Raw genomic sequence first — 25,358 nt, 5'->3', positions numbered from 1 at the left:
GAGGGGGACAGGAAATTCATATCAAGGAACACTGCATACAATGTTGTTCCCGTCTTCTCTCCAGTTGGATATAAATTACATGAATTGTGATCCCACCCCAGAAAGTTGCGTTTCCTCGTTCAATTGGGGTCAATATGGTGATCATGGTGCTGAACAGCATCGTTTGTGGCAAGAGCACCCTTACAAACCCAACAAACTATCATCTTTTCTAGTTCACGTTGCTCATTATCTGATTGTGAAATAGCGTAGTTGGTGTGACGCAATTGCGACATAGATTTATTTGCTGTTTATTAACCGCACTAATAATTTCTCCATGCTACCCTCCATGCTATCCATAGTCGCAAAAACTCTTCCAACTGAATTTTGTTGTTGGAATCACGTCGGACATGGGCATATGAACACACTACGAGTTTGTGTTCCTTGACTATATTTGCCCTTGATATGTCCGATACCTCCAACAATCTTGCTACACAATCCAAAGCTACTTTATCAATACGCAACAGGGAATTTTGGAAATTTTTAAATTGTAAAGTAGCTTTGTTTCCTGCCGGCATTTCTATCCTTTTATTGCCATGAAATTTGCAACATTTCATACGATCCTTGGATGTTCCTTCAGTTCTAAATGGGGAAAGACGCAAGGGACAATAGTGACGATCCCTTTCTTCAGGCCTTGAGACAAGAGTCGACTTATTGCCGTAACGGGGAAAAATGACCGTAGAAGTTTACATATTTGGGAGGCTCATAGACAATTCAAACCGAATTTTTAACATTATCTACCAACGGTGTCCTGACTGAATATAAAACTCCTTTTTTATTTGGTTTCTTTCCCCCATTTACAAATTTCGCGTCATGTTGAAGAACAACCACCCCCAGCCCAAGATTTTCATTTGCTTTTTCAAACGTGGTAATTTCTTTTAAAGACACCAAATACTTTCCCTCTAAACAATCAAAATTTACTTTAGTGAAATTTTCTTTGCCATTACGTGCAAGTCTGTCGAGATTTTTCATTGTTGAATCATTCTTTAATGTTTTATGAGCTGCCACTAAAAATGCATATTTAAAATATTGCAAACCCGTGTCAAATCTGAAACCCTGAACACCTTTGGTAGGCGACATATCCGGCCGGCATTTTATTGGTCGGTCACCTTCCCCGCCCCCCTTAATTTTTTTTGTAATCCATTGAGATTCAGATCCATATGTTCAATGTATAAAATTATGGACCTGCTTCCCTTCTCAATAAATGTGTCCAAAGTTGATATTAATTTATTGACCCAATTGAAATTGGGTCAACTACCCTCAAATTCATTCAGGGTAAAAAGTTTGGTTGCCGGTTGAAACATGAAAATAAAAAATATGTCCGGGCGTCCAGTTTTGTAAATAGACTTTTTGATTGACTGATGCCTTAGTCCCCCCCTGACCGCCCAAATTCTGAATCTGAATCTCAATAAGTGCTCGAATTCGGTCGATGTAGGTATGGAGAAAATTGACAGGGTCTGTTAAAATAACAATCCCGTCAACCAAGTTTTCCTCAGGAGGATTAAAAACTACCCTGAGCGTCTGTAACTGTCCTAGAGCAGATTCAAACAAATAAAATTCCCAATGTTCCGGGGACGCGACAATATTTTCAAGTCCTGCATCTATTTGCACAGGACCCAATTCACTAACAATAAAATCATCGTCAAAAATATCGCCGAAAACATCAGATACAACAATTTCTTTAAGGCTGCTCATCTGTTCTGCTGTGAACTGGAAATCCGAGCCAATACTAAACGACGTACCTTCACCGACATCTTCTGATTGTTCCAGCGAGGAGGGACAATTATCCATAATATGCTGGAGTCCTGGGCCAGGGAAGATAGTTTGTTTTAGCTTTCTACTGGAACAAAAATGAATGGATTGAGTTTTTCCCCTAATTCCTTGCTCCTTTTTCCGATGAATGTAAGTTGTCCTAGAATGTGGAACCAGTCATATTTGATAGTGATAATGCATGCATTAAAATCTAGGGCTTTCACAACAAAAGAGGAAGGTTGTACTCGCCGGGTGTAAAAGGTACTCACTACTGATATTTTTGACAATTGTAGAAAGGATTATCGTATAAATCTCATAGGGGACTCTTTGGATTGGTAATAGGAATTTCTAGTTCTTTTTTAAGATTCAGAGGGATTGGAGGTTGTAACCCCCCCCCCCAAACCAATTTGTTTCCGATAATGCAACTTATAGAAATTTTTAAATGGTCGTTTGTTGTTATAGGAGCTTCAAAAAAAGACTCATTTGACTGGAAATTGAAAGGGCTTTTAATTTGCCAAAAGGGATTGGAGGGTAACATGTCCCCTCTTCACATTCTTTAATTCCAAAACATATCTAATCAAAATTTTGAGATAGCCCTTTTTTCAGTTCAGTTAAAAGGTGAGGAAATTTTGTGTCTTTTGACAACCCCCATACTTTGGAAGTTATTTTCTCCATATGTTAGGGGGAGGGGGTCGCATCACTCATATGCGTAATAATTTCTGTTCGTCTTATATTTTAATGTTGTTCCTTACTTTCAGTTGATTTTTTTTTAATCTACATAAAATTGGCACGGAGAACAATCTCATCTGCCAAATGCATTTGTTTTGGATTTTTAACCCTACTCTTCCCCATTCAAGACAAATTCCCTGATCGCACTACATAAAGACCAAATTTGAGTGTATGTATGCACATACGCATGTGCATATGAATGTATCAACGTTTTGTGGCAAGGGATTAAGATCTTTTAATATGTCTTATATTATTGACAGAATGCAAAGAGAAAGCGGGGAAAAATATGCGAAGTGTATACCACGAATTCCATGGCCTATAAAACGGTAATATGGAGGTTAGCACTAAATCTAGCGCCATTTTGAATAGACAAAAGCATGCAAAAATGAATAACGGTGATCGTTCAAAACCCTTCCTATTTTCTTTAGAATCTCGGAGAAAAGAAATTTTCGAAACCTAAGTTACGAATATTACAATTGTATCGTGTTTACTTGAGTAAACGATCTTAAAAAAAAGGTATATCGAAAACATTGTGTTAATGCATTATCATGTATTAACTTGAACAGTCATAAGCACAATCGTGGTATGGATCGCTTTAATAATTGCCGGTTTTTCACGCATTTGGAATATAAAATGAACCATTACACAGTAACTTTCGATAAAATTATGATTGATTTGTAATGAAGAGAACCACTCAATTAGACATATTCACACGTAGATAAATAATATGTCGCATCCTGACGAATAATATGCCATTTGTTTTGACATAATTTCCGTAACTGTATACAGAAGTGTCAATGTGCTACAATTAAACAAAAAAGCGTATGTATATTATTAGATGAAGATTTAGAAAATATATTTGTAGCACAATGAACACAATTGAAGAACCTTCAATTGATTAAGCTTCAATAGTAAGTTCTTTTTCTTTCTCTCTCTCTCTCTCTCTATCTCTCTCTCTTTCTCTCTCTCACGTGTCTATTTTGTCTTTATGATATTTAAAATATAAAAAATGTACCCTCTAAAATCTTAAAAAAAATATCAGGATTAAATAAAATTCTCTGTTTCATAAATGTAATTCGCCAGATTGATAAAGCGGAATCTCAGCCATGGAATGATATAAAAAATGTTTTCTCGTTGATATGTTAAAACCGTAGAAGAACAGAAAAATAACATACTAAAGATTGCACGGGAAACATAAACATTAACAACAAAAAGCAATCAAACAGCAAAGTAAGGTGACGAGGAAAAGGAAAACAATTTGCATAATAAAGTTACGCTACCCAGTCATTGTTTTTTCAAGGAAGGATAACTGACAAGGAGACCTAGAAAATTTTATAAATTTGAGGATTTTTTTACCGTCTAGGATCCATATTAGATTTAAAGTTTTAAAGTTCAAAAATCAAAACAAAGCTTCTAGGAAAATGAGAGCAATGTGTATATCCAAATAAAGCTATTCAACTGTGTTTATCGAGATTAATAATGGAGGAATAGTATAGAAAACTGTATATACGTAAGGTTTTATCTCTCTCTCTTAGGTTTAATGTTTCTAAAATTCAAAAGAGAAAAACAACGTACAAAGGAAAAGGGGAATAATATGATTATCAAAACTACATTATACATTTTTTCAGGATTTTCTCTCTCTCTCTTTCTCCCAGGTGTCTACTTTATCTTTATGAAACTTAAAAGCAAAACAAAGTGCCCCCAACCCCAAAACCCTAAACCCTAAAAATAAAAGAAATTTTTTTACCCTCTAGGATCCATATTAGATTCAAAGTTTTAAAGTTCAAGAACCAAAACAAAGCTTCTAGGAATATGAGAGCAATGTGTATATCAGAATAAAGCTATTCAACTGTGTTTTTTTGGGTGGGGGGATTAATAATAGAGGACTGGTATAAAAAACTGTATATACGTTAGGTTTTATCTCTCTCTCTCAGGTTTAATGTTTCTAAAATTAATAAAAGCAAAACAATGTAATACCCCCCCCCCCCACCTAAACCCCTAAAAATTAGCAGATTATTCGAAACCCAGGGAAAATATTGTATTCTATTATAGGAGCAAAATTGGACAGATGAGCAGGACATTTTGGCTGAGTTCGGGTTGACTGAATCTGACGATGAAACCTTATTAATGATAGTGGTGGAAGAAGAAAAGGTATTCCCAATGTATTAAGAGTGAAGAGCTTATAGAAGAAGAAGAAAACGAAGTTCAAATTATAGAAACGCAACGTATTAATAGTGAAGAGCTTATAAAAGAAGAAGAAAACGAAGTTCAAATTATAGAAAAAGAAGAAGCTGAAGTCATCGATAACGATGACGTTGTATATATTAAAACAGTGATTTATGTTGATTTAACATACTTTTTTGTTAGTTTTAATATAATGGTGGAATAGAAAAAAAACCCTACCATATTGACAGATAACACATGTTGATAGAACAAGTTTCGTTTACTTTAAGGGAAAATATGATAAAAAAAATCAATGATAACTTACATCATTATCATCAATGGTTAAATCCCCGATAGTCCTTTTGTTTAACAAAAATGTTTCCTAACTGAACACAGTTGAACTTCTGACATTACAAAATCTTACAAGACTATTTATATCATACTCAAGGGCAAAGAAATCCGTTATGTAAGAGTTCAATGACTCAAGAGCGCTTCCCAACGTTCAAAACCAGATAATGCAAGAGTGTCTTAGGGGAATAGCCTTGATAAAGTTCGTTCAACCTCAATAGAGAATGACCTAGATAAAGTTTATTCATCCTCAATCGAGAATGACCTAGATAAAGTTCATTCAACTTGATGCGCTTCAGTCGTTTCTTGTACCATTGTAGAGAATTACCTAGATAAAGTCCGTTCAACCTCAAGAGTGCCCAAGGGGATGACATAAATAAAGTTCATTCAACTTGATAAGCTTCAGTGGTTCCTAGTGCCGTTGTAGTATTAGTTTCCTGTGGTCGTTGTAGTATTAATATCCTATGGCCGTTGTAGTATTAATTTCCTATGGCCGTTGCAGAATCCATACGAAATTGCGAGGGGATACTCACGCTCTTTGAAAGGTGTAGACAAGTATCCAAATCCATATGACATTGCGAGGGCATACTCACTCTCTTTGAAAGGTGTAGATCAGTACCCAGATCCATACGACATTGCGAGGGGATACTCACTCTCTTTGAAAGAGTGCCCTAGGAGATGACCTAGACAAAAATCATTCAACTTGATACGCTTCAGTGGTTCCTAGTGCCGTTGTAGAAGTAAAATATCATAATCTACTTATAGTACTTTCAGGGAAACAAGGCTTGCCAGATAGGTTTTCTGGAAAGTGTAATATCCCTCCTTGAAAAATACCAGTTTTGGCTAAAGGCTAATATAATCATTTTTTTGGTATAAAATATGGGCGAACAAAGAGTTTCTCATCAGTTTGAAAAAGCTATTTCAAGGATTTGAATATATTATTTGCGTTGCTGATTAATTATTCGTACAGAAATGGAATATATCAAAAGAATTTGGGAAAGTAAATGTTTTTCTTACATTATAATAGAAAACGAAAATATTTCGTGTACCCAACTATAATTATCTGGGACGTAACTTTCTGACAGAAACCCAAGTGGTGGCATAATTGTTTTTTCGGTAACTTCCTTTTAAATCTATCCAGTGTCTAAAAGCCATTTTACTTAAAGGTTATAATTGGGATACCTGTCGTGAGCCTATTTGATATTTAAAATTGTTTTAAAAAACTTTGAGTCGGGAGCTCCCTCACGACTCAAATATATGCAAAAGAAACCGAATTGAGGTGTAAAATTGAATCAAAATGGGCAATTCTCCAGCCGCAGTGCCCCCTAAGCCACGGTGCCCGGAGTACCTGCGACAGTTGCCCACCCCTCGCCCACCTAGGAACGGTTCTTGTTGGGGTAGAGTATAGTGGAAGCCCCTTGAAATGTGTTAACTAGGCTAAAAATTTTCTGTATATTCTGAAGTATGAATTGTTCTCCTAACAAGTTTCCTTTTCAATCTCAACAGCCCCATTCGGAAACTAGCCTAATGTCTTTATTTATGATTCTAAACAAATTTTGGTACTGTTTTGCTCAATGGTAGGCTACACACCGCAATAGACTCTATAGCAATTTAGCATGGAGACCCGTAAAGCGGGTAATTGCTATTGATCGCAAAGCGTGGTTTCTAATTGAATTTTTAATATTGAAACTATTGTTTTTTGGGGTTTAGGGGGGGAGGTACCTAGGTTAGGTTATGTTACGTATTTAATATATGCTATGCTTTACCCCAGCTCCCTAATGTGCAAATATATAGTCCAAATTTTTTTAAGAAACCATTATAACCGGGTATCTGTCTCTCCCATTTGACTGGTTTCCTTGATAGAGACTATAGCGGTGTGGGTACTTCTATGTTAAACGCATTCTTTTATATAGTGCTAGTTTTGTTAATGCTAATGACATAAAATAAAATAGGATAAATATATAATAGTCTAGAAACAAATTTGGGCTATATATGTGCACATTAGAGGGGGGGGGTAAAGCATAGCATATATTAAATACATTACCTAACCTAGGTACCTTTTTCGGTAAATTTTTCGCAGATCATATTATTGACTTACGAATAAAGTAAACATACCAATTGATGCCTTTTTTATGCTCTTTCCAAATATAATAATCATTTTTGTCGGAAATAAATTTTAGTTCCAACCCCTATATATACCAATTCAGGGTATATATTTGCGCATTAGGAGGTTGGGAGGACAGTTTAAACTTACCTCTCATTTACATCAGAAAAAAAATTTAGCCCCATCTCCCTAATGTGCAAATATATACCCTGAATTTGTATAAATAGGGGTGGGGGTAAAATTCATCTGCGGCAAAAATTATTATTATATTTAGAAAGAGCATAAAAAAGGCATCGACTGGTATATTTACTTTGTTCGCAAGTCAATAATATGAATTACGAAAAATTTACCCATACTTATCTTCCATGTCATTTAGAGGGGAATAAATTATCACAAAAGCAAATTTAAACATAAAAAAGGGTAAATTTTTACCAAATCATATTATTGACTTACGAATAAAGTGAATATACCCCTTGATACCTTTTTATGCTCTTTCCAAATATAATAATCATTTTTGTCGGAAATGAATTTTACCCCCACCCCTAAATATACCAATTCAGGGTATAGTTTAAGTTTAAACTTACCTCTCATTTACATCAGAAATAACGGTAAAATTCTACTTTAGTTACTTTTGGATATCTTGGAAAGGGGTTGGGTTAGGAAAATGAAACTTTCAGGGATGAGTCTACATGTTAAGGTATGTCCCGCTAAGGTATTTTGAAGTACCTACCTCCACTCCTGCTCCCTCTATATAATGCAAATTATTGCACATTACTAGTTGTTTCAGCTCACATTTCATCCTATATTACTATCATAATTATAAATCACTGCTTACCTTACACAACTTCAGCTTTTAACCTTGTTCATTAAAATATATTCCAAAATCCTATTACCATTTAATAGACATCCCTTTAACTTATTAAATATCTAGCTGACATTGCTTATGGAACCCTGTTTGTGATGTCACAACTTTGCTTATCATAGCCACTTTAACGGTAGCATGCAGGTACCAGGGGGTAAAAGACAACTTGATAAGCCCTTTAAACTTTATTAATTAGGGAAAGGATTTGACAAGAGATAGACCAGTAAAAAAATCCGAATCGTTTTTAGAGGACAAATTATGTTACTAGAAGATGTTTTTATTTTTATAGGTCCATGCGTTCATAAAGTTTCTGTTGAGATTATTGAAACACTAGCACGGACTTATTAATAAAACGTTTAAAAGTGCGAAGATGCACCTTAGCCAGGGGGCAAGTTGTGCTTGGGGTGGATTTCTAAGGGGAGAATCTTCCTTTGTGAGGGAAATTTCTGATGAGTGAATATTCTGGGGGAAATGTTACACTGGGGGTATTGAAAGGATTACCCTACGAAATTCTATTTAATTGTTTTACATTCTCTTTGCCAAATTTTTTAGATGGAGATGTTCCGAGGGCTTTTTTCCGTGTGTTTTGTTTTCTGGGAAATAATTTCCACGGCAGGGGGCATTTCTGGAGTGACCGAGAAACCAATATATAGATTAAAATCTTATTCCAATGAAAAAATGCTAAGGAGAATTTGAATGCAGGGTGAGAATTCAAAATGCAGGGTGAATTGTCCACAAGCAATTTTACAGAGAGGGCGGATTCTCAGCGAGAAAAGAATTGTCTGGAGGGAATTTGACGGGGGGAGATGCACTTTACGTTGGATGAAATTTCCACGGAGTTCCGTGAGGGGGAGGGGTATATTTCATAGAGGGTGAGCCAGATTTAGCGGCATTATTTGAAAAACGAACAGAAATTATGCCATATATGAAGAGTTGTCCCCTCCTCAATACCTTATTCTTTACGCTAAAGTTCAGCTGTTTACTAAAATTGAAACACAGGGGCTGTTTAATTAGAATAGTAAGTTTTTTTAAAAGTGCTAACAGCTTTAGCGTAAAGAGCGAGGTATTGAGGAGGAGCGACCCTTCATATCCGGAATAAATCTGAAAAAACTAATACGCCAATTGTGTTTTAATTTTTCATGCACAGTGAGCCAAAATCAAATCAGCATTAGTTGAAAAACATTCAGAAATTAAATAAAAAACAAGTTTTATTAACTGAAAGTAAGGAGCGACGTTAAAACTTAAAACGAACAATAATCATTCCGTATATGAAAGGGGCTGTCCCCTCCTCAACCCCTAGCTCTTTACGCTAGAGTACCGTAAAGAGCAAGGCGTGGAGTCATATTTATATGTTATTATTATTAATTGATAAATGGCTGCCGTGACTTCTGAAAAGTTGTACAAGACAGGGTGCAAAGTTTGCAAAGAGAACCTCAGTCTCGCAACCAGAGGAACAGTTATTTGCAACACATCTGCTGGGGGTTGTGGTCACCTCTGCCATAACTTCTGTGAAATTATTCAGAGTATTGAGAAAGACAGTATTATAATATATCAGTGCTCTGACTGCTGCGAGAAATTTGCTGATAAACCTGCTTCCCCGCAGATCCCGCCTCCTTCAGAGACTCTTGTTTATTCACCACTTTTAAGTTTTTCCGGCACTGTCTACAGTCAGGAATTTCGTCCGCCTCTTGTATATCTTCGTGTGCAAACTTCTATTCTAATGATCATCTGGATCAAGCTAGAAGCCTTCTAACATCTCTAGTGAACCCCACGCATAAACTCCTTGCACGTCGCGGCACCTCTGCTAAGCAAAGCCTGTCACAGGATATTTTAGACATCTTTATTTCTGAGGATGCAACCCCTCGCTTGCCAAATCTGAAATTCGTTATGACTGCAAGTGATGCGATACCTGCGATAGATACGGATCAAAATGCTCACTTTAGCCGTGCCATTCAAACCTGGGACCGGCATCTTTTTCGCATAATTGATAAACTTGATTACGTTACAAGTAAGGTAGTAGAGACTCCTGCTTTGGTGAAAGAGTGTTGTGACGGAGTACAGAGTGAGGTTTTGAGCTGTATAAATAAAGAAAAACTCTATGATAAATCCTGGCATCCGCTGAATAGCGAGTAAGAAACAGAGGGTCTTGTAGTAGATTCGCCACCACAAGATTGTGATGATCCATTAAAGCTTGAAACTTTTCTGAAATCGTTGAATGGAGCTGATGGTATAGAGCGGATTTCACTTTCTAAGCAATCAGGATCCCAGCAATAGAAATGGGTCATTCATATGAAAAGACAAAACGCCGAAAACTTGAAAGACTGTTTGAATGAAAAGGTCAGTAAAACTGAGGTTCGCAAATCGAGAATTGTTGGTATATTATAACGAGTGGACTTCCCAATCAATCCAGAGAGTGTGTGTGCTTCTAACCAAGGTATCAAAGAGATACAGCGCATCGGTGTTTAGAAATCATATCGTGTATACTTCCGTTCGGCGACGGCCAAGTCTCATTATTTGCGTCATGGGATTCACATTGGCTGCGAACATTTCCGGCTTACTGATTATAAGTTTTTACCGCGAATGTGCTATAAATGTGGGTCACTAGAGCATATATCGTCGGGCTGCTCTAGCGTGGAACGTTGTCTCAAGTGCCTTGGTAGTGGACACTCTCATTCTAGGAACAACCCTTGCCAGAATGAACCTTGTTGCTTCCATTGTGGATCTCATGAGCATACTGGATTTAGCTTTCGCTGCAAACGGTTAACCGAAAAAGTTGCAAAAAATAAAAAATGATTAGTGCAAAGATTATATCTCTGAATCTGAATGGATTTGGTGATAAACAACATGTATTGCAGTCTATGCTGCGCGATCTGGATATTTTGTGTCTGCAAGAGCATCACCTTCTGGACCACTCTACTAGTCTTCTTTCGAGCCTGTCGCACCAGTTTAAGTGTTTTATATCTCCAGCTACACCTACAGGTGGACGCCCATCAGGAGGTGTTTGCATTTTTATTCGAGAGAAAATTCCAGTTTCAGTGTTTGCCCTGGGATTCGCTGTTCGAATCCCAGGGATTATTGTTTTTTCGTGCTATTTACCATCAAATTATCATACTATTGATTCGGATTTTGATTTCAATTTTGCATGTTTAGAATTATCGCGATTTGTGGCGAAAGTTCCATTAGATTTCCAGTGGCTTATTTGCGGGGATTTTAACTGCAACATTGCTATCTCTGATGTCCGCTCTTTTATCTTTGTTTTCGGTTTTTACTATAGTTTCAAAAGATGCGGATTTTACGTATGTCCAAAATTCTGGTTCTTGCTCTAATCTAGACCATGTGCTTGTTTCAAATGCAGCGTTATTACCAAAGCCTGTTGATGTTGGTTTGGATAGGCCTATAGTGAACATTTTTACCTTTCTTTTCATTTAAATATTCAAATTCCATCTTTTAAAATTATCCATCGTTCTAGTCAAATTGCAAATAAAATGATCTAGGATCGGAAAAAAATGTGGAAATATCATGAAGAATCAGATGATCTTTTAGTTAAAATAATTGTAAATTATTCTAAGGATGTTGATCAAATTGATATTGACCTATTTTACCTTGAAATTGTTCCTAGTTTAAAAGTCGGGGCTAGTAAAGCATTTAAGACTGATTCTTTCCGTCGTGGATCTCGTGTTTTAGGTTGGAACCTTAACCCGATTTTAAAGCAAAGCCGAAAGAATGCATCTCAAGCTTGTTACCTTTGGAATTGCGCGGGAAAACCGCGATCTGGACCATTTTATGATGGTATGAAATTAACTAAACGCGTTTTTCGGGATGAGTTGTGTTTGCATAACGAAATTATAAAAGATTAAATTGGTTCAAGGATTACTAGTGATAAGAATGAGCTTTGGAGTTTGGTTAATTCTAGACGTCATAATAATAATTGTTCACCAGATTCTAATAGTTCTCTGAAACTAGATGATTGGATAACTCATTATAATCATGTTTTTTCATCCGGTGATTCGGCAGTTGAATCACGGCTTGACTCTTTATTATCGGAAGAAATTTCAAAGCCCCGCCCAAATAGTAAAATATCTGTTTCGGTTGAAGATGTAATGGTAGTAATTAAAGCTCTAATAAGTAAGCATTCTTTTGATCATGATGGTATACATTCAAACCATATAAAACGGGCATCTCCCAAAGCAATCCTTCTCCTCGCTACTCTTTTTACTACTATTCTTTCTTCTGGAGTTCTTCCAACTAGCTTTTCTCGTGCTACCACTAAGAGAGTCATGCATACTCCCGCTATTTACCCGTGCCCCAGCCTTTTAAACATTTGCCTCTAATTGATTCCGTTGATTTTGAATTGAAGTTATCAAGTATTTTTCAGTAGGTTGCATATGTTGCATCAAGACATGGCTAATTGTAGACAGAGAAAAGCCAAGACAGATAGTCCAAGTAATTGAGAGCCAAATGTTTAAATGGCTGGGGCACGGGTAAATGGCGGGAGTATGCATGACTCTCTTATTGGACACATACTTGTTTGTTAGTTTTTGGAAAGCCATGCGTGCCTAACGTCTCAGGCATGTTGACCAAGAGTTTAAAATTGACATTCATCCCATTCCCTCTTCATAATCTAAATCTGGTTGATAATTTGAAGTTTGGAAAGCCTTATTTTCCATGGGGAGGTATTGTCCGTGGAGGGGGGTGGGGTATTTCCGCGAGGGGAATTTTCCGCGGGGAGGTATTTTCCGGGGGGTATTCGCAGGGGGGGGGGGGTATTCGCCTAGAACCTCAAATTTGATGGTATGAGTTTTATTAAAATCTTTGACTTTTAGGGGGTGTTTCCCCTTTTACGAAACTGAGAAAAATTTTTTAGACAGGCAAATTGTCAACCAGATTTTAGAGTATGATTCCGGAGCAACATGTTGCAACGAAATGGTCAGCTTAGATTAGTATAAGCAGGGGCACCGCGAGCAGGTTGCTGACCACCACCCTGCCCTCCCCTCCCCCTGTTATCAAATCCCCTTGCTGCTAACCTTTCCACCCTCGAAAGAAAATTTTTAGATAAGTTCCAGCATTTTTACATATTTTAAATCACGGATGTAAAAAAGAAAAGCAAAATTTTTCAACATTATAGGATTAAGCTATTTGAATGTTTTATGTGGTGACCCAACTCAAAATGCTAAGGGATTTCGAAAAAAAAATCAAAACGAATATAGATTATTAGGTAATTGTGCATTATAAGTAACCCACCGCTATAGACTGTACAACGAAACCAGACAAACGGGTGTTTGTTAGATAAATGAACCGCAAAGCGTGATTTCTTGTTGCGTTTACAATATTTAAACTGTTGTTTTTTTGGGTTTAGGGAGGGAAAAGGGTACCTAGGTTAGGTTACGTATTTAATATATGCTATTATTTACCTCCCACCCCCTAATAAGCAATTATATAGCCCAAATTTGTTTCTAAACTATTATATGTTCATCCTATTTTATTTTATTTCATTAGCAGTAACACAACTTAACTGCTTTCGCGTATAGCGGTGGGTTATGTATAATGCACAAGTACCGATTATTCTATAGTTAAATTTGTACTTCCGCTCCCTCTCTCCCCCCCCTATTTACACTTCAATAGCGTCTCATAGGTTCAAGAATGAAAATTGCTCCACTAAACTATTTGGAAAAAAAACATTTGAATTGCTTTAAGAACAAATGGGCTTTGATACCGTAAATTGCCAAATTTTCAGTTACAACGTTTTGAAAATTAATCAGTAAATAATAACCACAAGAAACAAATTAGTTGATGTTATAAAGCTCCGATATATGTTTCATGAAATGGTGCATCCTCGAGGAGATTGAATATTTTTTTTTGAAATAGTGCTCTGCCAGATATCCTTCCATATGTTCTTCTCTTCTGCCATATTTGGGTATATTGTCTCGAACTTCACGCCAGTGTCTTTCGATGTTTTGTGTGTGAACACCTGTGGCAAGGTCAACAAAATTTATGCTGTGGCTGACGCGTAAATGCTGATAGCCCTGGCTATCCAGGCAATCGTAGGCCACCAACAGTCACTGATAATTGTTGTCCCTGGCAGGATTCAGTTTTGGATAATTCCCAACAACATGACACTACTTCTACCCGGTACAGAAACCATGAATGAATTACCACTCCCTGGCTCTATTCTACCAAATACCCAGACAATCCGACCACAATTATATTTACGCTTTCCAAATTTGGCTTCATCTATCTCAACAATGACTCCTTCTCCTCCCAAATGAGCGGAGTTTGAATGACATATGTGCATACAAACCTCTCTGCAGAACTGGCTCCAATCCACAAAGGTTTTCGTACAACAAGCAACATTATTGATCATGAAATCCTCCCTTGACGGCGGTATTTGAAGCCAAATCATCATAAAACGGAAAATTTTTAGCAGAGAAAGGCGTGAACCATCCATCCATGTTTTGTCATAGATCGATTTTGAAAAAATTACACTTAACCTGAGAATATTCGCGGCCACCTCGGATAGGTATAAGCCTAGACTTCTGGCAACGGAACGAATTTCTATATTTTACGCAAATCTTGCCACAGTTTTCACAATTCCTGCTTCTCAATAACATGCCATAGTTATAATACAACCCTAAGTCTGCCTCAACAGTAGAAAATTGAATAATACCACAACAGAAATTTATTTCACAAAAATTGCAAGACACATTTCAATAATCGTCATTTATGGACCGAAGCTATAACTTGTTATATCATTTGCGGCTTTCATAATTGTTTCATTGTTAAAGGGCGGTGAATAGTCAAACAAAGATAACAGTGAATTGGGTCATGAATATATTGGAAAGATGGGTCAACTTAGTATGCGTTTTTTGTGCATTTGAAATAGTTGCTTCGTAACAGATGCAAATATCCTGGTGTCGGGCCCACATGGTTGACCCAACGATTTGGCTTGTTTAGTCCCAGGTTGTATAAATTTCACTTAGACAGAAACCGTAATGCTTGCAGTACTGATGTTTGTTCAAGAACACTTAAATGAAAGATTACATTTACTTTATACTAGGATTTTATTTTTAGTTAACAACATTTCCAGTTACCTTCTGTAACTTTTTAGTGGCCCTATACCTAGAGAGAATTATTGTCCGACTTCAAACTGTCCAAACACTTCCAAACCCCCTTCAAACTGTCCAACCCGCCCCCCCCCCCCGGGGAAAATACCCCCCATCCCATGGAAAAGAAAGCTAGAACTTTACAAAATTTTGAGTTTGGGGGGAAGGCAGATTTCAAAACATCTTCCCATGACATAAGTTGCCCTCTAAAGTCAATTCAGATGTTTGTTGTGCTCTATCAATTAGTGCTTTAGTAACAATTTAAAAAGCTTCTTAAGTAGAATTTTAGAAAATTTTGAGTTTGGGTGGAAGGGGATTTCAAAAACATCTTCCCATAACATAATTTGTCCTCTAAAGTCAATTCTGATGTTTGTAGCGCTCTATGTCTTAGCGCTTTAAAAATATTTAAAAAATTTTCTAAATTAGAATTTTGAGTTTGTGGCAAAGGGGGATTTCAAGAACATCTTCTCATAACATAATTTGTCCTCTGAAGTCGATTCTGCTATTTGTAGCGCTCTATCTTTTAGTGCTTTAGAAATATTTAAAAAGCTTGTAAAGTAAAATTTTAGAAATTTTTGAGTTTGTGGGGTTTTGAGAAAAACACCTTCCCATAACATAATTTGTCCTCTAAAGTCGATTCTGATGTTTGCAGCGCTCTATGTCTTAGCACTTTAGAAACATTTAAAAAAGCTTCTAAAGTAGAATTTTGGAAAATTTTGAGTTTGGGGTGAAGGACGATTTCAAAAACATCTTCCGGTGACATACCTTGTCTTCTAAAGTCAATTCTGATGTTTGTAGCACTCTATCAATTAGTGCTTTAGAAATATTTAAAAAGCTTCTAAAGCAGAATTTTGGAAATTTTTGAGTTTTTGGAGAGGGGGGATTTCAAAAACATCTTTCCATGACATAACTTGTCTTCTAAAGTCAATTCTGATATTTTTAGTGCTCTATCAATTAGTGCTTTAGACATTAGTGCTTTAGTGCCAAGCCAAGTGGTTAGTAGCCTACTCCAGGCTTGAGAGCCTGAGGTTAGGAGCTTAAGTTCTGGTGTTGCTTGCTATTTTGGTTGGGACAAGGGTCAATGGTGTGACTGTAAGCACAGCCAGAGTACACTTAGCTGTAATGGGTAGCCCACCTGGAGAAATTTAGAGGAAAAACCTAGGAAGTATCAGGTGATTTAGCCCCAGCCATATATTGCAATCTCAGTTGAAGGTACTGAATCACGAGATCACTTGCTGTGCAATGCTGATTATTAGTCACCATGTAAAAAAGTTTTTTAAGTTATTAAATGAAACATTATAGTTCTAGTGGAGGAACTTCTTGCTATATTAGAAAGTAGGGTCAAAACGAGTATGCAATTGAGAAAAATTATGTAAAACTGAAACGCTCACATATTGCGACTAAATAGGAATTGAGAAGAATTGTATACATCAATGAATATAAAAAATATAAGTTATGCTTAAATATGGTTATTATTAAAATGATCTAAGATCAAATACTTGAAATTGTTAGTTTATTGACTTAACTAGAAGGACCTATTTTTGGAAATACCAATTGTCTGATTTTGATGAATATATCTTCAGTATTTAGGCTTTATTCACTTATTAACCAAAAATTGTTTGTCTTCTGGTTCATAAATGCAACTTTCATTGTTTGATATTTATTCTATAAATCACATATATTAAATATTTTTTTTTCTTTTCAATTGCTTGTCAAAACAGAAAACAACTTTTGAATTTATGATGACAAATTGTTGGTGAAAATTTCACCAAGAGGCTGGGATCTTATTACTGCACTCCCATTCCATCATGCTGTAGTAAAATAGGGGCAGTCCAAAAAGAGGTCTTTTACCCTAGGCTAAATTAGAAAAGTAAATAGACTATATTAAAAAGTATAAACTTTTTGCTGTTGTGTTTTTGCCAAGCACAATATGCAATGAGCTCATAACTGATTTGGGGTCATAAATATATTTCAAAACTAGAGTAGCCTAGCGTTTTCTGATTAAAATCCCAAGCTCTGTATAATTGTGTTCTTATTGTTCTAAAGTCTACATAGCATTTATTTATTTATTGTTTTAATGTGATGGTGAAAATTAAATTTTTGGTTAAGTATGAGTCCGAGGTAAATCACATGATTTTGTCTGGGATTACATTGCAATTTAGTTTTAGTTTTGCATCAACTTCTTTATGTTTATATTGGAGTTGAATTATTGCAGACTTGGTTAGTGCAATGGATAAACCATATTTTTGTGAAAATTTCTCAACCTGAAATACTGTAGTGAATTTTGCAATTTTGAATGTCCAATCTCAAAGGGGTTCCCATAACACTAGTTCATCAGCATATTATATATTATTGGGAATAATTCGAGACTTTTATGTTTACCCACTAGAATTGGGTGGCTCACAATATCATTTGCACCTTTAGACTCTGTTTTTATTCCTGAAAGTTACATTCCCCTTCCTCTGCTACTTTTTAATATGGAGAAAAGTCTTTTATTTAGAATATTACTGTAGGACAACTTTAGTAGGTTTTTTTGCTATCTTGGAGAGTAGTTGAGTTAGGCGAATAAAAATTTTTGGAGTAAATCCAGAGCCTGAAAAATTCAGCTGAATTTGTTGGGTTTTGATCTTTTTCATTGAGTCTAGTTTCAGGAAACTATGATTCCAGATAAAATAATTGTATTGCCCTGAATTTGTTATTTTTCAGTTAACCATCCTTATTACAATCTCTAAAAATAGCCTGTAAATAAAATTTTTGCATAATAAATGAAAATCATTAATGTGAACTGTAGCAAACACAACACCTTATGGTATATTCTCAGAAAGTTTGTTCAACTACCTGCCTCTAACCTTTTTCTTCTGAAGACACTTGCCTTTCATGAACTTAAAATATACCATTCAAAATAATTCAGCAGTTCAGTTTTAGTATCTTTGTAATTTGGTACTTCATCTATTTTCTAAAATGCAAAGCTATAAGGTAGTATTTGAATCCTCATAAAGCCAACTAAAGATATTTTTCTTTTGTTTTAACAGAGTTATTATTCATTTTAATCTAGACTGCATAAGTGAGAGTTCAATTTGAATATTGTCAAGCTATGTCAGTTCCTACTAATTCAATTACTTGAGTATCTTTCTGTATTATCAATATGTGTGTGTTGCTCACATTTTTCACTTTTTTTTTAGATAGACTGGAACGCTGGAAGATGGAAAAATTGTTAGATTTAAATTATGACGTTCGGCTTCTTCCTTTGTCAAATGCATATAATACAGAATCTGAAGAACAGACTGGAGAAGTCAATGCTGGTATGAAACCATCAACTAGCTCAGATATTACAACAACCCTGGATCCTTTTTCAAGGCTTAGGAAATTACTAAACTGTTTCTAATAAAGCGCTGGAGATAACTAACAATCCATAAGGAAAAAGTTGACAGTAATGCAATAAATCTATCCTTAACCTGAGTAATTACTTTTATATTTCAAAAAGAAATTTTCTGGAATTAAAAAAAAAATGATTAATAGGCAAAATCAATAGAAGATGGTTCTATTATTTGTAAAAGGTTCATACACACACACACACACACTATATATATATATATATATATATATATATATATATATATATATATATATATATATATATATATATATATATATATACATATATATTTTTATGTTGTTGTTTTTTTGTTGTTGTTTTTTTCTCTCTCTTCGGCACTTTCCTTGGATACATCGTTTCGTTTCGCGCTGAAGAAAAGAGGCGTTTGTCCTCTCGAAATATTCGCTTTGTTTTTTAAGTATTTTCATTTGGCCTATAAAAAACCCATTTTTGCTTGTTTTTCTTTCTTTAAGTAACAGTACATTAACAGTAACAGTAAGATTTTGTTTTTGCTGTCCTTGGTACTTTAATAGTAACAGTACATTTCAGTAATAGTACAGTAACAGTGAGATTTTGTTCTCACTGTCCTTGTTACTTTAGCGGTAACAGTAGAGTAACAGTAAGATTTTGTTTTTGCTGTCCTGGGTATATAATAAATGAAATAAAACTCAAATAAAATCCCTATGCTGTGATTGTTTACTATTCCCTGTTCAGATAATATTAAAAAGTTTAATCTATTTAAGTTCATTTATTTTTTACATTAATTGAAAAAAACTAAAATGATTAGTTAAAATTTATCAATTAGCTTTTGAAGTAATTCAAGTGCGGCGTTTTTTTTTCTAATTCCAAGTCCTGCCCCAAAATAAGTTCCTCGTTACGCTTTTTTGCCTATTCGCTCATTTTCAAAATTTCCTCTGCCACATTAGGTTTTGAGGCAATTTTATTTTTGGGTAGCGATGAATCACTTTTACCTCTCTTCCTCTTATTGAGTCTGGGTGCTTCTTCAGAAGACCATAGACTGTCTGTCTTGGACAGCTGATTCAGTTGAAACTTCAGCTTCAGCAGGGACAGGTGAGGGAATATCTTCTGAAAATGTTATTGCACTGTCTTTTAACACAATTCTTCCTGTCCCATCGACAACAGCAACTGGCTCTATCTCTGGTCGGTCTCCAACAAAGTCCTGCATTATTTTGTAGAACTCCCATTTTCTATTTCCCTCACCATTTGTCCCAGGTTTATCTTTCTGAATTTGTATTGATTTTTAAGATTTTCATATTTGATTTTGCATTGCAATGTGTAAATTGATGACCATTTTCATGCATTGTTCCCATCACCCCTTACCAAAACTTCAAATTACTGGTAATTTTCTCTGCTTTCTCCCTTTCTTGACAGATGCCTATCGGGGCAATGGTACTGTCATGGTCCCACTTTAGCTTTGTCCTGGATGTTGATAAACTCTCTTTCCCTAAAAAAAGATCAATCATAAAGCAAGTTGATTATTGGTAGTCAGAAGCAGTCTGTATACACCAAAGCTGCGTTTATATACTACTGAATTGGGATAGATTACCCACTAAAGCCAATATCATGGCTGTTGGTTGGGAAGGAGTGACAGGTCCTATAACAGAGATTTAGAAGTAAAAATTGCTAGCCTTGTTAAGAATTGAACAGAAAGACAAAGTCTTTGGTTTCCAGAGAAGAAATAACACTCAGGTCCCAAATTTATCAAGGTAAAGAACCTATCCCGATAGGTGAAAACTCCGGTGTATACAGAATTCCTTGTTCGTGTGGTCTTTGGTATATCGGAAGAACTGATCAGCGACTAACGGATAGATTAATTCAGCACTCTATTTCAGTTAATAATACACTTAAAAGGTGGAAAAAAACAGAAGATTTTGACTCTGCCCTTGTAGAGCACATTTTTGAAAAACCAGACCATACTATTTTGTTTAATCAAGCTAGTCTTATTTCGCATGACAAAGGTATTGTCCAGCACTACAGAGAAGCTGTTGAAATTTATAAATACCAATACTTAGGTCTAGCTTTAAACAGAGATTGCCGGTGATTTAAGAATAAACGAGTCATATTTCGGTTTTCTCAAAAGAGAAACCGATACTTTAGTAATCCCTGAAATAAACCTTGAACCACTTTCCCAGTCATCTAATCAAACACGTGGACAACCCCTTAGGTCTCAAAGGGTGTCTGCAAGAAATGCGTTAATTAAAATCCGAAATCAAATGACATAGTTCTCCAACTTATTTAATTGCTGGTTCGGTTTGTTTTTTGACTGAATGAATTGTTTCCTTTTCTTGTCAGTTGTTCGCTAGTATCCGTCGATGGCAGTTCATATTTTTTGAATTTTGTGCAAATCGCGGATATTGGCGAATAGCTCGCTTTTACGGTTTCTAGGTATTTGGTTTTAATTCTTCTAATTTTTGGCTTTTATTGAATTTTATTCATCTTTTAAGTTTTTGTTTTTTTCTTTGGTTTTTTGGTTCTTTTCACATTGACTTTCCACGTTTGTTTTTTGTTGTTGTTTTTTTTTCTCTTCGGCACTTTCCTTGGATACATCGTTTCATTTCGCGCTGAAGAAGAGAGGCGTTTGTCCTCTCGAAATATTCGCTTTTTTTTCAGTATTTTAATTTTGCCTATAAAAAGCCCATTTTTGCTCGTTTTTCTTTCTTTATGTGATGTCAGGACATTGTGGTTTAAGAAATTATCTTCGTCGTAGTGTTACTGTTAAAGTAACAAGGACAGCGAAAACCAAATCTTACTGTTAGTGTACTGTTGCTGTTAAAGTAACAAGGACAGTGAAAACGAAATCTCACTGTTATTGTACTATTACTGAAATGTACTGTTACCATTAAAGTACCAAGGACAGCAAAATCGAAATTTTACTGTTAGTGTACTATTACAGCAACAAGGACAGTGAGAACGAAATCTTACTGTTACTGTACTATTACTAAAATGTACAGTCACTATTAAAGTACCAAGGGACAGCGAAAACGAAATTAAAGTAACAAGGACAGTAAGAACCAAATCTCACTGTTACTGAAATATCCTGTTACTATCAAAGTACTAAGGACAGCGAAAACAAACCTAGGTACCTTTTATTCCCCCTAAACCCCAAAAAACTAAAGTTTAAATATAGTTCACAGACTGCTGTTTAATTTGAATTTATGTGACTGTTATAAATGGTAAACATTTTAAATTGCTACATTGTTTTAACAGCTGTATAAATATTTAAAACAATTTAATATAACAAATATACAGTATAATATTTAATATATGTATACAGAAATATATAGATGAAAGCCTGAGATTGGCAGCAATTTCGTCACGTTTAATTTTTTCCATCTCTTTGTTGACCTAATATACTGACATCAAAGTCACTATTAGTCAGACTTGGATCCCTGTAATTGTCTGAATCAACCGGAATCAAATCAATGTTATCCACACAAAAATTATGTAATACACAACATGAAATCACAGATTTGCATATAAACGCAATATCTGGGGAAGGGAAAAACTGTGAGCGACGGAAACGACCTTTCAGATGGCCCAATGCCCGCTCAGTTGTCATTCTTGTAGATGAGTGTTTGTAGTTGTAGTTTTTCTGGTATCTAGTTAAATTTCCAGGTTCTCGATAGGGAGTTAATACATGTGAGCTCAGTGAATAAGCACTGTCTCCTATAATGTGACAGTCTCGTGGAAAATTTATTAAATTATTTTTCATATCTTGCCCCAGGCATGAAAGTCTATATACACGAGCATCGTGCACTGAGCCAACTTGACCAACATAGCAATTTGTAAATTTTAAATTATGTTGGCAAACTGCTTGCATTTGCAGTAAATGGTACCCTTTTCTATTAATATAAGAATCATTATGCTCAGTAGGAGCTAGTATTGGAATATGTATTCCATCAATACTACTAATAACCCCTGGAAACTCTGACATCTTCCGAAAGTGTTCTCTTGCATTCTGGCCATTTTATTATGGTAGACGCCATTCCATCAAAGACATCTGCCATTATTCTTAGCGTTATAGCTACAGAAGATTTAGAAATATTGAACCTCTGAGATACTGATCTATAACTATCAGGGGTCGCCCATACCCATAAAGCAATTAAAAGTTGCTTACTTGAGCATATTTCTGGCTCACTATTGACCCCTGTTTTTGCCAGTTTCAAGCTAATATTTTGTAGCAGGGCATCTGCTGTTCCTCTCTCTAACCGGAAGTGACTTTTAAATTTTTTGTCACTCATGGCAGGGGTTGTTTCTTCGTAATACCCTTTTATTTTTGAAAAATGCATATTTTCTTTCGCTTCTCCAGCAATAGCACATGCCTAGAAAAAAAAATCATGGGCAAGCTCAGCAAAATATTATTTGAAGAGAACTGTTAGTGGTTAATAATTGAGAGAAAAAATTAATGACCCTGATTCATTTTCCAACAATGGCAAGTCACACACAATTTACATGAAATCAAAGATTCACATTATCAGCAAAACCCTAATTTTCAAAATATGTGAAAGACTAAATTCTAAAGAGCTTAGTTTTATTTATTCTTGCAAATGTTATAAATCATATTACAGAAAGACATCAATCTATAATAGATAAGTACTTTTTGGACAAATTTTGATCACATCCAATAATCTATTTCGAAAAGTTGCTGTAGCTACCAGCACCTGATAAATCTTGGAAACATGGCCCTTAGATGCCAGGCATAATAAAACTAAAGATTTTTATTAACTTTGATATTGTAAGTTACTTAGGTTTATAAAGGTCACTCATCAAATTAAGTGTTCATGTTTCAGCTCATTTGTTTTAAATTCAGAAAAACAAACCAAGGTTTATTTACCCTCAGAAATTTCTAATTTTGCAACAAGTCAAAAGCAGCATCCATAAGGGAAATGAAAAAATACTTACCAATGCATTCCCTAGCTTTGTATCTGTCCATTCACAAAGACAGAATTGTGACATTACCACTAATTAGTTTTAAAATTGAAAAAAAATTATTGTAAAGAGAGAGGGCTTGAGGAGGAGGCAACCCCTTTCATATACACAATAATTTCTTTTTGTTTTAAGTTTTGATGTCGTTCTTTAGTTTCAGTTGAAATTTTTTTTTAATTTAATTTCTGATTGTTTTTAAATAATACCGGGAAATCCAGCTCTCTCTCCATGAAAAAGTCTGGTACGTGTGTATTATGTGTTTTCTGCCTTCAAACTGTCCAAATACTTCACCCCACCTCGCCTATATACAAATATATAGCCCCTTATGTGCAAATATATAGCCTAAATTATATATTACCCATCTATTCTGTCACTTATCTTATTTCACCCTAAGCTAAAAGAAACTAACAAAGAAACTGTAAACTTGAGTGAGTGGCGTATAATACATAAGTACCGAATTTCCTTCCCCCTACAGAAAAAAAACTAAAAAAATTTTCAAATTTGGAAAGCCTTATTTTACGCGGGGGGGGGGGGGGTTAACGCCGGCCACCGCTTTTTTTTAACATGGTATCAAACAGTTTATGGTGACAAACTGTAATGAAGGTACAGCTTGGCCTAATAGTAACCAAAACTAGACCTTTTAACTACATTTAACAAAATGGCTGTCTCACAATGTTGACTTTATATATTTGGAGAAATTATTGGCGTGGGGGAGGGGAGGGGCTGGTTGCTCTCTAATAACTTTTGACTATTAAAACGGGCACTCGAACTTGCAATTTTCAATCAAATGAGACCCTTTTGAAATTGTAACAACTACTTCTATACAAAGTGCCCTGGTCTAAAAAATATAGCACATTGTATCCACATTACTCGTTACTTAGGCTGTGCCATTGTACGGCCTATGATTCCAATTAAATAAGGTTCAATAAGTTTAATGCTACCCATCAAAAGCTACAAGATTTAGAACATTATTATTTTTGAAAGTGAGGGAACACACACAAAAAGTCAAGAAATTTTAGTGAAAATTACACCATCTGATTCAGCATATCAAAGAGAGTAGCAATGCTACTTGGCAGTTTTCAAATTCGTTACTGGATTTTGTCTGAAAATACCATTTTACATTTAAAAACACATTTAAAAAAAATAGCTTTTGGAATTCTGCTACTGGCAGCTTTGGAACTTGGTCCATACCCGAATAATTCAGTTCATGTCTAGAAGAAAAAAATTTACCTGCAAGAGGAACTTGAATATTGTAATATATATTGAATATCCGCACGAGAGTCATGAAAAGCCCCCTCTGTGTTCGCGATAATTTCACTATAAGGAATTTTCGAAGGGTAACCCCTTTGAAAATTCCTTATAGTTATCGAAAATTTCAATCCTTTCGACAGAACCTGATTTTGCTCTGTTCTAAGGTTTTTTTTTAATTAATTTACTGCCCAGCTCTTTAATTTCTTAGCTTAAAATGTTGATATATATATATTCCTGAGGCTATTGTACCAGTGACTCCTGCCACCATACCAATTATGACTCGTGGTAATTTAAACATCATTTCCATCTTTTTTTCTTCCTTTTCATAACCCTCCTCTGTCATAATTTCTTCGAGATCGTCCTTGCTTGGGAAAGCCGTTGATTTTTTCAGAGGGGGCGACTCTACCTCTTCTTCGGTTTTCAGACAGGAAATTTACAGGTCCCTGTTGAGGGATCTGAAAAAACCTTTCACTAACTCCTTAACACTGGGCTACTCAAAAACTTTTTTTTTTTAATTAATTTACTGCCCAGCTCTTTAATTTCTTAGCTTAAAATGTTGATATATATATATTCCTGAGGCTACTGTGCCAGTGACTCCTGCCACCATACCAATTATCACTCGTGGTAATCTAAACATCATTTCCATCTTTTTTTCCTTCTTCCTTTTCATAACCCTCCTCTGTCATAATT

The 25,358-nt window shown here is 35.4% G+C and overlaps 1 protein-coding gene and 1 pseudogene across 1 annotated transcript in view; one reads left to right on the top strand and one right to left on the bottom strand.

Annotated features, from left to right (window-relative positions):
* The window catches only part of LOC148946500 (uncharacterized), a 97,106-nt gene that overhangs the window by 25,888 nt on the left and 45,860 nt on the right, over positions 1-25,358 (top strand). The gene's annotated exons all lie outside the window — the stretch shown is intronic.
* On the bottom strand, positions 19,258-20,053 carry LOC148946505 (uncharacterized; annotated as a pseudogene).

This window comes from Artemia sp. Qi Xiang Cuo, chromosome 12 (assembly GCF_049724085.1).
Source record: "Artemia sp. Qi Xiang Cuo chromosome 12, ASM4972408v1, whole genome shotgun sequence".
Classification (NCBI taxonomy): Eukaryota; Metazoa; Arthropoda; class Branchiopoda; order Anostraca; family Artemiidae; genus Artemia; species Artemia sp. Qi Xiang Cuo.
Note: the sequence above shows the minus strand (reverse complement) of the source record. Positions and strands in the feature narration are given on the sequence as shown.